The sequence below is a fragment of the Propithecus coquereli genome, unplaced genomic scaffold (genome assembly GCF_000956105.1).
Source record: "Propithecus coquereli isolate 6110/MARCELLA unplaced genomic scaffold, Pcoq_1.0 Scaffold141, whole genome shotgun sequence".
In the NCBI taxonomy this organism is placed as follows: Eukaryota; Metazoa; Chordata; class Mammalia; order Primates; family Indriidae; genus Propithecus; species Propithecus coquereli.
Genome location: NW_012138414.1, coordinates 308,460 through 326,194, shown reverse-complemented (window position 1 = coordinate 326,194; position 17,735 = coordinate 308,460).

Genomic DNA, 17,735 nt, shown 5'->3' with positions numbered 1-17,735 from the left:
TGATTTTATATTAAATCATACATTGGCCCCTCTCAACTGCCTTTTCCTGAAGATATAAGTTGCTGCTGTTAGAATTAACTTAATATAAAAATCTTATAAACTATGTGGCTGTTGTGTTTAAAAGACTGACCTCTGGCCTCCTTAAATCCTGGGACGCTCCACCGAAAATACTAACTTTTCATCTTTACTCTTAGCATAAGGATGGGAGTTTTTCTTAATATTAATTTCAAAATATAATTTGCTCAAATTTTAAAAATATTAATTTGAAGTTAAGCAAAAAGGAAATATGTTAAGAAAATGTTTGCAGAGTATGAGAAAAGAAAATTTGAGAGTGAAATAAATATTGCTTCTGAAAGCTACACCTGTAAGGCAGCCTTCAAAAAACGTGTCTCATCCAAAAGTCTGTGGTAACATTTATATTCACTCACACTCTGCTTTCACTGTCTATTCAAAAATGCTGGGCATTCACACTTCAAAATATCATTTAAGTCATCATATTTTCCTACTCATGAAGGACATCTGGTGGCAAAATGAAAAACTAATACATAAATCTGTTTCCAGAGATTTTTTCCACACTGTAACCCAAACAGCAAAGCTGTTACTTGTACGTGTTTCAAACTTTTCACACGAGCTCAGATCTTTATGGTCCTCGGATTTAGGCTGTCTACATAATATTAAGAAACGGAATATTTTGAGACATCTAGATGATTGAATCATTTTTGAAATTTTCATTGAGTAATTAACATGTGCTCAGTACAATTTTTTGTACTGAGCAAAACAATGCTTAACACATTTCCATGACTAGTTTTACTATCCCCGAAGAGTTTTATTCCAAGAAATCATTAGACACTTAGCTCAACCGGGTAGTGCATGAGGCTCTTGGTCTGTGCTGGCCTCAGAGCTTCACTCCATTCTGTGACCTGGCTCTGTACCCCATGTCCTGGATGTGTCTCAGTGTCAACTAGGAGGTTACATGAAAATATGACATTATCATGCTACCAATCCCCACAACCAGTGGCATGTGGGGCTAGAGAAAACCACACTCACAGTAATATCAGGTTAAAATGAAAGTCACAGACAGCTTTTAAAAGGGAAGAGAAAGACTAATTGCTCAGTCTCCAATCATTCATTCATTCATTCGACAAATATTTGAAGGCCTACTAGGTGCCAGGCAGTGTGATAGGCTTGGGGATACTAAAAAGTCAGCGATCCCTTCCCTCAGACTCTACTCACAGGAGATAGACAAGAAACAAAGTAGCTAAGAAAATATGTTGTGGTAGGCAGGATGCTGGCCCCATCTTGGTCCTTCTGTGTTGCTATAAAGGCACAGTTGAGTCTGGGTAATTTATTATATAAAGAAAAGAGGTTTATTTGGCTCACAGTTCTGTAGGCTATACAAGAAGCATGGAGCCAGCATCTGCTTCTGGTGAAAGCCTCAAGCTGCTTGCACTCATGGTGGGAAGTGAAGGGGAGCTGGTATGTGCAGAGATCACATGGCAAGAGAGGAAGCAAGAGAGTGAGAGAGGTGGGAGCCTCCAGGCTCTTTTTAACAATCACTCTCTCAGGAACTACTAGAGTGAGAACTCATTCACCCCCAGGGTGGACATTAATCTATTCATGAGGGATCTGCCTCCATGACCCAAACACCTCCCATTAGGCCTCACCTCCAACACTGGGGATCACATTCCAACATATGGTTTGGAGGCACAAATATCAAAACTATAGCAGCCCCCATGATTTTTGCCCCTGGTGTCACACCTGTATCTCACCTTACATTGCAAAGGCAACTTTGCAGGTGGAATGAAAGTTACTAAACAGGCGACCTTAAGATAGGGAGATTATTCTAGATTATCTGAGTGAGCCCAATATAACCACAGAAGTCTTTAAAAGCAGAAGAGGGTGTCTGGAGAAATATGGTGGCCTGAAAGGGACTCAAGCTGTCTTGCTGGCTTTGAAGGTGAAGAGGCCACAGCCACACACCAGGGAATGCATGTGGGGCTAGGGAAAACCACAAACCCTGGGCAACAGCCAGCAAGAAAACGGCAACCCTGGCCTTAATTCCAAGTTCTGTCAATACCCTGGATGAGCACAGAAGCAGATTCTCACTCATGGCCTTCAGATAAGAGCCCAGGGTAGCTGACACCCTGATTTCAGCCTATTCAGACCCAGAAATCAGCCTGCTCGGACCCAGAACAAAGAAAGGAGCCAAACCCACCACACTTCCAACCTACAGAACTGAGATGATAACTTTGTGTTGTGTTAAGCCACTAAATTTGTTGTATTTTGTTTTGGCAATAATGAGAAACTAATACATATATAGTATGGTAATAAGTGCTGTGGAGAAAATTCAGACAGGGAAGCAGAACAGGGAGTGTGTGGATGGTCAGGAAAAGCTTCACAGAGAAGGCAGCACTTGAGTAAAGACCTAACAGATAGAACCAGCCTTGAGGATATCTGGGAAAAGAGCTCTCTAGGCAGTGGCAACAGTAAGTGCAAAGGCCCTGCGGTGGGGCATGCCTGGTGAGTTTGAGAAAGAACAAGAGGGCCAACAAGGCCAGAACAGAGGACATGAGAGGGGATAACAGAGGAAATTATATCAGAAAGCCAACGAGGGTGGGAATTGGGGCCAAGGTGATGTAGGGTCCTGGACACCTTGGTGAAGACTTCGGCTTTTAAAAAGCGTGAGATGGCACAACATGGAAAAATCTCACCAATATAATATTGAGGAAAAAGAGTCAGACAATTACAATTGCATATTGCTGTAATTTCATTTATCTGAAATTCCAAAACAGATTTACCTAATCTAGAAATCAGGTTAGTGATCCCCTTTGGAGAGAAGAGTGGGAGTAATAATTGAATAAAACCAAGTGGGAGTTTCTCAAGAGATGGTCTATTTCCTTAACTAGATTGTGGTTATACAGGTGAGGTCAACGTTAATAATTCAGCGAGTTGTACACATAGGATCTGTGCTTTATTTTTTTTTAAGAGACAGGGTCTCGCTCTGTTGCCCAGGCTACGGTGCAAGGGCACTATCGTAGCTCACTATAATCTCGAACTTCTAGGCTCAAGCGATCCTGTGTAGCTAGGACTACAGACACATGCTACTATACCCAGCTAATTTTTTTTAATGTTTTGTAAAGACAGTGTCTTGCTATGTTGCCCAGGCTGGTCTCAAACTCCTGTCCTCAAGCTATCCTCCCACCTCAGCCTCCCAAAGTGCTAGGATTACAGGCATGAGCACTGCACCCAGCCTGATCGGTACATTTTTCTGTATGTGTGCTATATTGTAATAAAAATTTTGATTAGAAAAATTTAAGTAGGCCAGGCACTGTGGCTCATGCCTGTAATCCTAGCACTCTGGGAGGCAGAGGAGGGAGGATCACTTGAGCTCAGGAGTTTAAGACCAGTTTGAGCAAGAGTGAGACCCCCATCTCTACTAAAAATAGAAAAATTAGCCAGACATGGTGGCATGCACCTGTCACCCAGCTACTCGGGAGGCTGAGACAGGAGGATCACTTGAGCCCAGGAGTGTTAGGTTATAATGAGCTATGATGATGCCACTGCACTCTAGCTGGGGCAACAGAGAGACTCTGTCTCAAAAAAAAAAAAAAATAAGTAAAGGAACAACAACAACAAAGTGTGAGATGGAAGGGTGCAAATTGCATGGAGAAACAAGTCATGCCAACAAGTGTACCATCATAACAATAGGAGACACTGAGTGCAAGATACACAGGAACTCACTGTACTATTTTTGTAACTTTTCTATAAATTTTCAATGATGGTAAAATAGAAAGTTAATTTTTATTTTTTTTAAGTAAAAAAGTTTATTTTACCCTTTAGAAAGACAGAGAGAATGAGAGAGAGAGAGAAGGAGGTGGGGAAAGAGAGCAAGGAGACACTGTGCCATAGAAAGCTAATTTTTAAAAAGTATTCTGTAGCTTTAATCTTAGGATATAATTCTTAGGATGTAATAATTAAAGCTCAGCGACCTCCTTTGCTGTAGAAAGTAATACATGTCTTTATTCCAGTCGGATTAATGACTGACTTGTATCACAAAGTTTTTACTCAGTATTTTTTATTAATCTATATTAAATTACCTTTTATTAATCCAAAGACAAGCTTCTTGGCTCCCAATCTTCCCTGACCTCACTTCCATTTAGTTCCCTTTAGCTTCTCACTTTTAAATATCATTATCTCACTTTCTAATGTATAAGATGGTATTGTATTTTTGTTTCAATCAACAAATATAATTTCTAAAAATCATGAGGAAAAGGATAGCCTATTATATGTACCAATATTTCTGCTTTTTTATTATTCCCTCTTCCTTCCTGATGCTCTAAGATTCTCTCTTTTATCATTTCCTTTCTGTTTGAAGAACTTCCTTTAGTCATTCTTTAAGGGTGGGTTTGCTGGAAACAAATTCTTTTCACTTTCCTTTGCCTGAGAATTGCTTTATTTTTCCTTCATTCCTGAAGGATAGTTTCACTGGATGTAGAATTTGAGGCTGACAGTTCTTTCAGAATTTGAATGTGGTGCCACTTCCTTCTGGCCTCCATGGTTTCAGATGAGAAATCTGCTGTCGTTCTAATTGTTTTCCCCTTATAAGCAATAAGTTGCTTCACTCTGGTGCTTGCAAGACATCTTTTCTTTTTAGTTTACAGAAGTTTAATTATAATGTGTCTTCACATGGATTTCTTTAGGTATATTTTGTTTGGGATTTGCTCAGCTTCCTGAATATGTAGGTGTGTGTCTTTCAAAAAAATGTGGGGAGTTTTCAGCCATTATTTCCTCAAATACTCAAGTCTGACTATATTGCTCCCCTCCCCCTGAGACTCTGACAATAAACTATTGCATCTTTTGTTATTGTCCCAAAGGTTCCTGAGGTTCTGTTGATTTTTCCCCTATTTTCTGTCTGCCTTTCAGCTCGGATGAATTCTATTGATGTGTCCTGAAGTTCATTGATTCTGTCCCCTGTTATCTCCACTCTACTATGTAGCCTATCCAGAAAGTTTTTATGTCTGTAATTGTATTTTTGAAGTTCTATAATTTCCATTTGGTTCTTTTTTTATAACTTCTGTTTCTTTGCTGAGATTTTCTACTTTTTCATTTGTTTCAAGAGAACTGGTAATTGAAAGTGGAAACATTTTCGTGACACCTGCTTTGAAATTTTTGATGATTCAGATGATGTGAGATAATTCCTACACCTGATTGATCTTGATGTTGCTGTCAGTTGATTTTTTTAACTTTATATTTTAGAGCATCTAGCTTTACAACACAATTGAGAGGAAGGTACAGAGATTTCCCATATGCACCCTCTCCCCCAGAAGCTTACCATCCCCCATTACCAATATCCTGCACCAGAACGGCACATTTGTTATAACTGATGAACCTACACTAACACATCATTATAGTCCATAGTTTACATTAAAGTTCACTCTTGGTGTTGTGCTTTCCACAGGCTTGGACAAATGTATAATGACATAAATCCACCATTACAGTTTCATATGGAGTAGTTTCACTAGCCTAAAAATCCTCTGTGCTCTGCCTATTCATGCCTTCCTCCCCCTCAACCACCTGGTAATCTCTGGTCTTTTTATTTTTATAATTTTGTCTTTTTCAGAATGTTATATATTTGGAATAATATAGTATATAGTCTTTTTGGATTGGATTCTTTCATTTAGTAATATGCACTTAAGTCTCCTTTATGTCTTTTCATGGCTTGATAGCTCATTTCATTTTAGCACTGAATAATATGTTATTGTTTGAATGTATCACTGTTTATTTATCCATTCACCTAGTGAAGGGCATCTTGATTGCCTCTGAGTTTTGGCAATAGTGAGTAATGCTGCTATAAACATCTGTGTGCAGGTGTTTGTGTGGACACAAGTTTTCAACTTCTTTGGGTAAATACCAAGGAGTGTTATTGCTGGATTGTATGGTAAGAGTATGTTTAGTTTTGTAAAAAACTATAAAACTGTCTTCCAAAGTGGCTGTACCATTTTGCATTCCCACCGGCAATGAATGGGAGCTCCTGTTGCTTCATATCCTCGCTGGCATTTGGTGTTGTCAATGTCCAAATTTTGGCCTGTAGTGGAGCTTCATTGCTGTTTTAATTTGCATGTCCTTGGTGACTTATGATGTGGAGAGTTGATTGCATTTTCTCATTCAAGTTGGAACTTCTTGGTTCTTGGTATGACAGGTGATTTTTTTATTATTTTATTATTTTACCCTGGATTTATTATTTTATCCATAATTATTTCATCTATTATGTTAGGCGTCTCAGCCCTATTTGTATATTTTATTTTATCGGGCAGTCACCTTGTTTAGGTTCAAGTTGCAGGTCCTGGCCTACTTTTGTGGGCCATAATTCTATTCACAATTTAATTTTCAGAGGTTCTGTGGTGTTATGTTGGTCTGCTTTGTTTTTCTGCTACACTGGAGCTCCCATTGTACCCTGCTGGTACTGCCTGAAGGGACACAACAGGTCTTCCCCAGTCCAGGGCCCCCGTTGTCTCTTGATGGGGAAAGGGAGTCAGGCCTGTAGGGATGGAGGGGTTTCCCTGGAGTCAACTTCCAAATACCTAGATATTTGTTTATCTACAGTAAAATTTTAATTCCAGGACAGTTTTCTCTAATGACTGCATAATGAGTATAGTCACTATTTCTCCCCATTGATGAATCTACACTGATTTTTCCTTTTACCTGAATGAAATATATTAAATATACCAAATCTATTCTGATAAGATTCATATGGCCTACTTCAGAAATAAATAGAAACTGCTGTTTGAGGCCTTTTATGGCATTATTTCCCCAAATTTCCTATGAAGGCTTATGAGTTTACTCTATAAACAAGTGAACCGGGAGGACAAGTAACACATAGCGAACTTTTAAGTCACTCCCCAGATAGCCAGTCTGATTTGTGCAGGTGAGAATTCACCACACCCCACTTTCCACCTAGCCAAAATCCAGACTGTGAGCTCTGTTGTATCCCAGCACTTAGCACGGTCCCTGGCACATAGTGAGGTGCTAAATAAATGTTTGTTTAATGATGGAATTTTCTTCGTTAAGGCCTTGGGTGGGGAAAGAGAACACATAGGACACCTTCCTAATCACATACTTTCTCTACCATGAGAAGGCTCCAAAACATAGAAAAGTATGTGCATTTATAATAGTTAAACTAGATTGTAGCCAATGATAATAAATATTAAATTATTCACTAAACATAACAAAAATGTCAGGACTTTAAAATTATATTATTCTCTTCCTATACAGACAGACATTAGCATGGGAGGACAGAAACTAATATTAGCAGTCACCTCTACTACTTAAATGTGTATAAATCACACTCCTAAAAATGAGACTTTCATACAGGAATAAAACTAAAATTTGCCAATACACCTCAGAGTAAGATGTTATTTAAGGATTAGTAAAACATTTATTTTCCTAGCATGTGAATAGGACACTTGTTCTCATAATTTTCCTTCACATCCCTCACCAGAACTGAATCTTCTGGCATCTGGAACAGATTCTTTCAAATGCATACATACACCTGCTTCAAATTCAGACTCCCCAGCATCAGTAAAAGAAAGTTCTTCCAGACAATGCCAGTGGGATGGGGCTGCTGTCACCAGGCACACTTTGGTAAGGAAAGAATGGGATCTGTCCCTGTCATTAGGAGAGAACTATTGGGAAAGAAAGATGCTACTTGTATTCAGTTAATAAGTTTAGGAAAATGTGTGTTCCATATTCAGCATTTGCCATAATTACCTTTGCCCCATGTTGTTTTCTCTTACATTTTAGCAGAAGAACTCCAGAAACATTCTTCTTAAGACTCTGTGTTCTTTCCTACTCTAAGTGTATTTCACTTAGCGAAATCTCAGGGCCTCACAGGGGCACTTCCCAGAGAAGCTCGGACTTGGCTCCTGGTTGCTGCAGGTTCCAGGGGGAGGCTGAGCAGCTGGCGGAGCAGGCAGGGGCCTGGGGTTTGTGCTGAGCCAGGAAAAGAGTTTCCTGCTTCTCATCCAAAGGCCAGAGGAGCGCTGCTGTCAGGGACCCTCAGAACACCATCAGGCAAACACGTGGGGAGCACCAGCTGCGTGTGTGCTGGGCGCCGGGGAACAGGCTTGGGCTTTCAGTGATGAAAAGATAAGGTCCTTGCCCCCAATGAGTTTATGGGCTCGCACAGACACGCACGTGCAAAGAACTTTCAACGCCACAGCAACTGCTACAGTGGAGGTATGTAAAATTTATAAATAGTATGTATATAGGAGAGGAAAATCCTTTGGCCAGCTTGAAGGAATCTGGGAAGGCTTCATGGGCTGGGAAGGTTGTTAAGGAGACAGGTGTGAGTTATGACCTGGAGCATGACTGTGAGATTGTTTGTTTAGTCAAATATTTACTGAGTACTTATTAAGTGCTTGGTCCTGGGTATACAGCTGTGAACTCTTACAGTCTAATGAGGTAGACAATAAATAAACAAATGAATAAATGTGTAATTATTTGTTTTGATAAATGTGTGAGCCAGCCACGGGGAAATAACGAGGGAAAGCATTTTGAGCTGAAGGATCAGCATGTGCAAAAAGCTGGAAACGACAGAGATTAGTGGTGCTTAAGAAATGCTGACAGTGAATGCAGCTGGCACATGCTAAGTGCAGGGTGAATGGGAGGCTCAGAGCAAGAGACGTCTCATATGTGACCTTGAGAAATTGAGGTTTTTCAAAGGATAGAGATATGGCACCAAAGAGTTCTGACCAAGGTAAATATAACCCAATATATTATTTTAAACCATTTCATTGGCTGCTCTGCAGAATATAAAAGCAGGAAGGTCCATAGCGGACGACTGTAGTGAGCCAGGTGACAGAGATGGCTTAGATTAGGGAGAGGTAGAGGAGTGTGCAGATTGGACATATATTTAGAAGGGAGGGAGATTACAGGACTCAGCGATAGATGGGAATGGAGGATTGAGGGAGAGGAAGAATCACGGATTTCTACTTGAGCAAACAAAGTGGTTGGTGGTTCCGTTTATTGAGATGGGGAATTCTAGAGAGAAAGAAGTTAGAGAGAGGAGAGTTGGAAAACTGAATTTCTATTTTATATATTCAGTTTGAGGTCCTTTTGAGATAACCAAAGGGAGTTATCAGAGAAGCAGTGAGGGAACCCATTCTATAGTTCTAGAATAAATTAATTTCAGGTTCATCTACATCTAAGTGGTACTTAACACCCTGGAAATGAATGAAGTTGCTTGTGGAAAGAGGGAGGGAAGGAAGACACAGGCTGAGCCCTGGGAAATACCAACATTTAGAGCTGGGATACAAGACAAGCCAACAAAAGAGGTTGGAAGGGAGCGACTGGAGGAATAAAAAAAAAAAGGGAACAAGGAAAAGGGGGAACAAGGAAAACAAAAAAAGGGGGAGAGAATGGCCAACCATGTCAGATGTGGACAAGGACAGAGCAGTGCTTCTTGGATGTAGCAACATGGAAATCACTAGTGACCTTGACAAAAATAATTTCAACGAAGCGATGGAGACAGAAGCATGATCAATTACGGTCAAGAAGTGAATGGGAATTGAGGTGTGGAGATAATGTGTAAAGGCAACTTATTCAAAAGGTTTTATTGTAAAACAGAGCAGAGTAATGAGATGACAGCTTAAGGAGGACAAGGAGGCCTAAGGACATTTTCATGTGTGATAGGGGAGGGCAGGAAGAAGAGTGATATGTCAGTGATAACAAGAGGAAAGAAGGAGAAAAATGGCCAAACATAAAGAAGGTGTGAGAATTAGCTCTAAGAAGATAAAAGGAAATTTTATTATCTATTTTTTTTTTTTAGACAGGGTCTAGCTGTGTTGCCCTGGCTAGAATGTAGTGGCATCATCATAGCTCACTGCAACCTCAAACTCTTGGATTCAAGTGATCCTCCTGCCTCAGCCTCCGCTGGGGTGCTAGGATTACAGGCGTGAGCCATCACACCTGGCTCTATTTTTAAAAGAACAGGAGGCCAGGTAATCAGGTGAGACTAGGAGTGATGGAGAGCAGAGGAGAGGGAAGGATGTGGGTGGGAGAGATGATTTGATAGGAAGCCATAAGGGTGGCCCCAAGGACCCCCACCTCCTGCTAATTATGAACTTGTGATATCTGCCCCTCTTGAGCATGGGCTGGACATACTAACTCATCTCTAATGAATAGAAAATAATAGAAGAGATGGAAGGTCTGTTTCAGCTTAGGTTATAAAAAAGTGTGGCTTTCCTCTTGGGCACTCTCTCTCTTGCTCACTCATTCTGAAAGAAGCTAGCTGTGATGTTGCGAGCTGCCCTGTGGAGAAGCCCACCTGCCAAGGAACAGAGGGAGGCCTCTTTCCAACACCCAGGATGGAACCGAGGCCCCAGCCCAAAAGCCCATGAGGATCTGGATCCTGCCAACGACCACATGAGGGAGCTTGGAAGAGATCCTCCTTCAGTTGAGTCTTCAGATGAGACTGTAGCCTGAGCTAGCAATTTCACTGCAAACTCATGAGGGACCTGGCGAAGCTGCCTCCAGATTCCTAGCTCACAGAAACTGTGAGATAATGAAAGTTTGTTGTTTCAAGCTGCTAAATTTTGGGGTAATGTGTTACACAGAGATAGAAAACTAATGTAGGGGAGAAAGCAAGGAACAGAAGTCTTGAACAACAAGAAATCAAGTTAACAAGAGAACTACGGTCAGGATTGGCAAATAGTGTTAAATAACCAGTTAGAAGTCTCAATTCAGTGAGGTCAAAATGTAAATCATTCTATATTTTTCTCCAATCTATGCATTCAACTGTGCTCTCTCAAATCCCTATTTCCCCTCCCTCAACACACTGAGTAAGGTTTTATTTATGTATACCATTCATTTTCAGTTTAAAAGTTCATACTATTTAACTCTGCAATATCTTCATTAAAACATCTGACTAAGATTTTGAAGAAACACCCCAAACCCATTGTTTGGTCCACAGCTTGGGTAACCAGTGCTCTAAACCTTACAATGTGTCATAAAGGGTATCCCACAGAACACTACAGCTCCTCAGCATATTCTTCAAAATTCTGCCAAAATTCTTTGATATTTTGTTCTTTTTCCTTTTATGTCTCTAATGTTTACATGGATATTGCTACTGTCTTAATGTTTGTGTCCCTCAAAATTCATATGTTGAAATCCTAACCCCCAAGGTAATGGTATTAGAAGGTAGAGCCTTTTGGGAGGTGACTAGGTCATGAGGGCAGAGTCCTCGTGAATGGGATCAAGGCCCTTATAAAATAGCCCGAGGGAGCTCATTCACTCCTTGCACCAAGTGATGACACAGCTAGAAGACGCTATGTATGAGCCAGAAAGCAAGGCCTCATTAGATGTGAATCTTCTTAGTGCCTGGATCTTGGACTTCCCAACCCCCAGAACTGTTAGAAATAAATTTCTGTTGTTTGCAAACCACCCAGTTTACGGCATTCTATTATAGCAGCCCAGAAGAACTAAGACAGATATGAATACATTTGGAATGATTTCTTGGAGGAATTAACTAATCAGTAAGACAATATTTCACTACATTAGTCCAAGTTTGTAAACTATCTCATGTGTCCTTGCTAGTGTCATGCCCATTTCATCATTTCAGTGTACTCTATGTTTAAGAAAGCATGAGATAGGCTGGCCTATAGAAATGCTCAAGTACCAGAATTATTTAATTTTTTTCTTCCAAATATATTTTCTTGACTACTAAAACTGTTTTGTGTGTGTGTGTGTATGTGTGTGCATGCATGCAATTTAAAGCTCTTCTGCTTAACATTCTTCCATGCCAGCACCTTGAACTGGATGTGCTCTGGTTCTGGAACACCTTTCTCCTCCCTCTCCTGGGTCTACCTCCAGCAGGAATGAGGACTGGGAGAAACAAACAGGAAAGCTAAGGTTATCCTGAGCACCTGATGTCCTACTAGTAGGTGGTGATAGGGAGTATCTTTGGTCCACTCTGGTCCAATCGGATGCTAGTGCCCTCTGCTGATATAGTAGCTTCTAGATATGCATGTGTGTGGTTTGGGGGGTTGAGTTCAGGTTCGCCCCTGCCTTCTCCATCATTGAGGACTCCTTCAGAAAGGGGCAACCATGTGTCACTGGTTCTGACAGTGGCTACTGCCACTCAATCTCCTCTTCAAATTGGACCTCCCTCTGCCCCAAATGCCTCCTGATCATCCTCCTTCCTGACTCCCATCTAACTTCTGTGCTCCTTTAGATTGAGCCATGGAAGCCACTGAAGTCCTTTCTCATGTGCCTTGAAGACCAGAGAGAACTGCAATGAGACCACCTCCCCAACATCTTTCCTCTTCATCCAAAGCATAGTAAACTGTGGTCCTTACGCTCTCTCCTGGCTAGGGCTATTGCAGAAAGCCTCTCTCACCCTAGAAGTTCCAGGCAGAGGAGGCACCCATTTCTATGTACATGTGTGCTCCTAAACTCCAGGAACACATGGCAGGATCACCCAGAAATCCTTTCCCCAGCCACCCCTCTGTTGTCGTGGCACCATGAGAGTGGGCCAACGTGCTTCATGGGCATGCAGCCAAGGATTAAGACACCAGCCTTCCCTTCTTGTGATTCACTCATCTCTACGAGTGATTCTCTTGATGCTACCCATACACCCTTGGCTTTGTGGGAAACAGCCCTCTCCTCCCTAGGGTGAGGAAGCTGAAAAAACATGTATTTTCCCACCAGGCCAGTGACCCCAAACTCCAATGATTCCCTCACTCTTCCCTCCCTGAGAACATGGGGAAGGATAAGAGTCACAGCTGAGGGTTGTTGGAAGGTTCTGCAGCCTCTTTAATAATCTTTGATGAAGCGTCTGGCCCTAAATGTGCACGATTCCTGGTACTTATTGCTTCTCTAACCTCCATTTTGGACCTTCAGGTACCGAGGCAGGAAAACAGTAAATGTTTCACCTAGTGTGGCAAACAAACTTTGGAGGATATTCCAGGGAAAAGGAACAGCACATGCAAAACCAGGAAGCAGGAAAGATCATGGTTACTGATAAGTAGATCCATATGCATGATTAGCAAGGGCTCTGAGACCTGAGTCCAAAGTGGAGACCCATTGTGAAGAGACATCTATATCCTTCTGAAAATTACATGCTAAAAATTACATGCCATAGGTGATACAGAGCCACGGAAGAATTTCTTGCAAAGGAGTGATAAGACTTAATTTGCATATTAGAAAGGTAACTGTGCTGGCAGTCTGGCAGGTAGATTTGGAGATGCATCTAGAAACACAAGGGAAGGAAAGGAAGGTGTGGCCATGTCTCAGGCAAGAAGGAAGAGGCACCTGAACAGGAGCCATGGCAGCTGTTGTGTGGGAAGTGAACAGAGGTAAGAGGTATTTAGGATATAGACCAGATAGGACTTTGCAATTAATCAGATGTAAAGAAACAGGGGGAAGGGGAAATTGACAGTGATCCATGGGTTTCTGACTTGAGGAACCTGGTGGCAAGCAATGACGTTCGCAAAGACAGAGAGCTCAGCAGAAGATGATGAGTTCAGCTTTGGGCACATTGAGTTTGAGGCCCTCATAGGACATCCACATGGAGTTAGACATGCAGGAATATCCCTCAGTGGAGACATCCATTTGGAAGTTGAAGCCATGAGAGTGGGTGGGATAGAGTGATAAGAGGAATCAGAACTGAATTCTAGGGACCCCAGGTATTTTAGGAGTGGGAGGAGGAAGAGGAAACCACAAAAAAAGGCTAAGAAGAATTTGCCATTGCGATATTGGGAAAATAGGAGAGAATAGTACCATTTCCACTGGAGACCTCAGCGAGTGTGGCTGCAGAGGGGCGGAAGCTGGTGTGCAAGGTGACTGAAGAGCTGGTGGAAAGGGAAGAAGTAGAAAGGTAGAAGTAGAAGGTCTACTGTGAAGAAAGAGACAATGAAACTGGAGGGAATGCAGGATCAAGAAAAGATAGTGTGTGTGGGCAAGAGGTTGGTCCAGTGGTTCCACTTCAATGTAAAGAAGAGACCTGAGAGTGGCTTCAAGAGCTTCCTGCAGCTCTGCAACCTCAGATGATCATGAATTCCATGAATTTAGTATACTTACTAAACTAATCATGGGACTTACTATACCTTATGTACTAGCCTTGTGGAGTATGTAACATTGCAGTGGAATTTAGTAGGCAGAAACTAAATTTCCAATGTCTAAATTCTAATTCCTTGCCTAAATCTCTGCCTTTGCTCCCAGAAAGAAATACAGAAGCCAGGAACACTATGTCAGTGCCATGGAAGTAGCACTGGATCCTCCTTGCTACATCATATTTACAGCTAGTATTTTGATAGAAACCATAGCATCTGGGAAAGCATGCCTAACTGTCAATTATTAATCATCTGAATCAACCACCAACTCTTCCAATAGTCTTCCAAAACTGGATGAACTCCAAATGCTGCACGACTAAACACTGCTGGAGAGAAATACCCAGTGTATAGACTGGTATGAAAATCATACTCACCAGCTTCCGAAGGACACTGCCTGGTAGGCTTGCTCTCCACCGCCACGCGTTGGCCCTGTCATGCACCTATCCACCCCCAGTCTGCCCTAGCTCCAGCTCTCCTCCTGCCCTTCACTGTGACCCTCCTTTGTGCCTCATAAAGGAGCAAATAAAACAACCTATTGGAAGGAAATGTCTTCATCTTCCCATACCAAATCTATAAATCTATCTTCTCCTCCTCCCCCTCTTGTCACGGCAATGGTAGTGTCTCTCCTCCTATGCCAGTAACAGTGTTAAATAGTGTATAATGTTCCCTGTGTTCTCTACTCACATTCTCTTGTGACTCCCCAGGGACTTTACTCCTTTGATTAGCTGACAGTGTGTGACTGACATTCTCAAACACACACCACCACCACCATCATGATCACCAATCTCTCCCTCACTGAGAGAGGACTTTCAAGATTGCACCCAAATGCTTCAGTATGTTCAAGTTCTTCCCTTCAATCCCTTGCCCAGTGCACACCGTCTTAATCTTCTCAGGTTGCTACAACAAAATACCATAGACAGGTGGCTCATAAACAACAGAAATTTATTTCTGACCGTTCTGGAGGCTGGGAAGTCCAAGATCAAGGCACCAACAGATTCAGCATCTGGTTCATAAATATCTTCTCACTGCAACCTCAAATGGTGGGAGGAACAAACAAGTTCCCTCTTCTTTTATAAGGGTTCTAATCCCATTCGGGAAGGCTCCCCTCTGAGACCTGCTTATCTCCCAAGAGCCCCACTTCTTAATACCATTCTCTTGGGGGTCAGGATTCGACATACGAATTCAGCAGGAGGGACAGAAATATTCAGACCGTGCCACACCCTCCTCCAACTCCCTCCTCATCTTTCCCTTCCCTTGACAACTAAGTCCCTGTGGAGTGTGGTCCACACAGGCTGCCTCCAGAACTCACCCCGGTCTGGCTTCCACCCCCACCATGTGGGGTTGTCACTGGCCTCCATGCTGACAAGTCCAAGAGCTGCTCTAGAAACTTCTCATGGAAATTATTATCCTTTATCTCGTTTTTAAAATACTTGTCTCATGGCTTTTAGAAAGCCCACCTCTCCTGGCTTTGTCCTATCCGTTCTTCCAATCCTTCTCCTCTCCCCCTCCAATCTATGCTTCTGGCAGCAGACAGGATGGTCTTGAAATGTAAACTGGATCGCTGCTGAAAATGTTTCAGTGGCCTCCAGAAAACTTGTAGACCTCTGCAGCCTCAAAATCATGCCACTCCCTTCATTGTTCACCGGTCTCTTGTCATACCTGGGCTCTTGCATCTCCCAGAGGTCCTGATATCTCTACTTCAGGGACTTGGTGCACTCTGATCCCTCTATTTAGAATGTTCTTTCCTCCCCCAATCCCACTCACCTAGCTAAATCCTACTTTGAGCTTAAATGTCACTTCACCCAAGAGGCCTTCCCAACCTAAACTGAGTTCCCAGGTAATAATCTCCCAGAGCCCTCTGGAGTTTGTCAATAGTATTTATCATAGTTCTAACCATTTGTCCATTTACGCAAGAATGTCTAATGTACGTCTTACTAACAACGCCATTATGTTTCAGAGGGCAGCTTCTTATACCTTTCATAACTCTCACACCACGTGTATTCTCCCCCTAGAACTCAGAATCATTTGTGGCTCCCAGGAGGTGCTCAACAAATATTTGCAGAATGACACAAATTATTATTTTTAAATAAAATTAAATTGCTGAATAAAATAAATTATGTTGAAAAAAACTTTGTCCAATTTGAAAATAATATTCTCAGTATATCAATTATATTTTATCATATCATTTGCAAAAAGTTTTTTTTTTTTCCCAGAAAAAAAGGGTTAGAAAAAAATTCTTCCCTTTTGGGTCACAAGACTGCATGATGTTGTGGAAAGGATGTAACCTGGCTGAGGACACAGGCAGACAGCCCCGGCTCTGGCCTCTGAGTCAGAGTTTTCTCATTTGCGAAACAGGAGTTACAACCATACCTAACAAGTGTTACTAGAACTGTGAGGACTGGAGAAGGAAAAAAATCAATAGGAATCACGCTTTGTACACTGTAAAATGCTCAGTAAACAAAATAACTCATATGATGATGATGCCAGGTTTAATTCTTTAGAGAAGGCTTTTTTCCTCATTAGTTTTGCTCAAAAAGAAATAGGCCAATTAATTGTTTACTGCAAAAAATATGTAGCAGCCACCTGGTCCTAGTTCACATCTATTTTTTTCAATTTGTCTGTACATTCTGTTGAGGAGAAATAGAAGCAGTTCTCTATTTTAAAAAAAAGGAGCATATTTTAATGCAGTAATTGGATTGGCTTATTGAGACCACCATGTTGGAATGTGAATTCACCTACAATTTAACTTTTGTTAATAAAAGCAAGAAACATGGCCATCAAAAGTTGGATGACTAAAGATCTTAAACGGAAGGATTCCTTTGTTATGGCTAGACTGAGAAGATATCAAGCCCCAAAGTGCAGTGTATTTGGGAGAGAGATAGGACCTGTTTCCTTGCAGGAGTCTTTTCAAATTGTAAACTTCTTAAGCCCTGAAAGATGGTTACATAAATACACATCGGCCACTCTTGGAGAAGAGCTTAGTTATGAAACTGGTAAAAAGTCTAAATCAGTGAATGTTTTAGTTCAGTCACCGATGATCCAAGCAAGTTTCACTTGAGGAAATCATCCACACCCTTTTTGCTCACAATCCCTGCTTCCCTTCCCTGAAATGCCTCAGAACATTTCTGCTTCAACCAAAGAGGAGGGCATTTGTAAGTCAGACTGCGATTTCTTGTCTTATATAAACTTGAAAGGGTATCAGTTGTTTGTTTGAAAAACTATATTCTATGTACATTAACATGCCTAACATTATATTCCTTCTAAAAAGGGTATTTGGTTTATTTTTAATGAATTTTTTTCTGTTTTACGAGACCATGGGTACATAAGCCCTACCAACATCTCTATGTATCATTCTGATGCCTAAAACATGCTTTGTAACTGTCAAATATGTGATAAAACTGTCAAAAATCTATGGATGCAGCTGCATAAATTTTGAAACCAAAGTCGAAGTTCTATTTATTCCATGACAGTATTAGTGTTGCAAACTTTACAGCATTATGGAAAGTAAAAACCCCACCCCAACATCTTTTTTTTTTAATTTATGCTATCGTCATTTCTTCCAAGAGCTAGTCATTTATAAACCTGTTCTATTCCCAAGATGAAACGATATACATAATTGTGTGACTG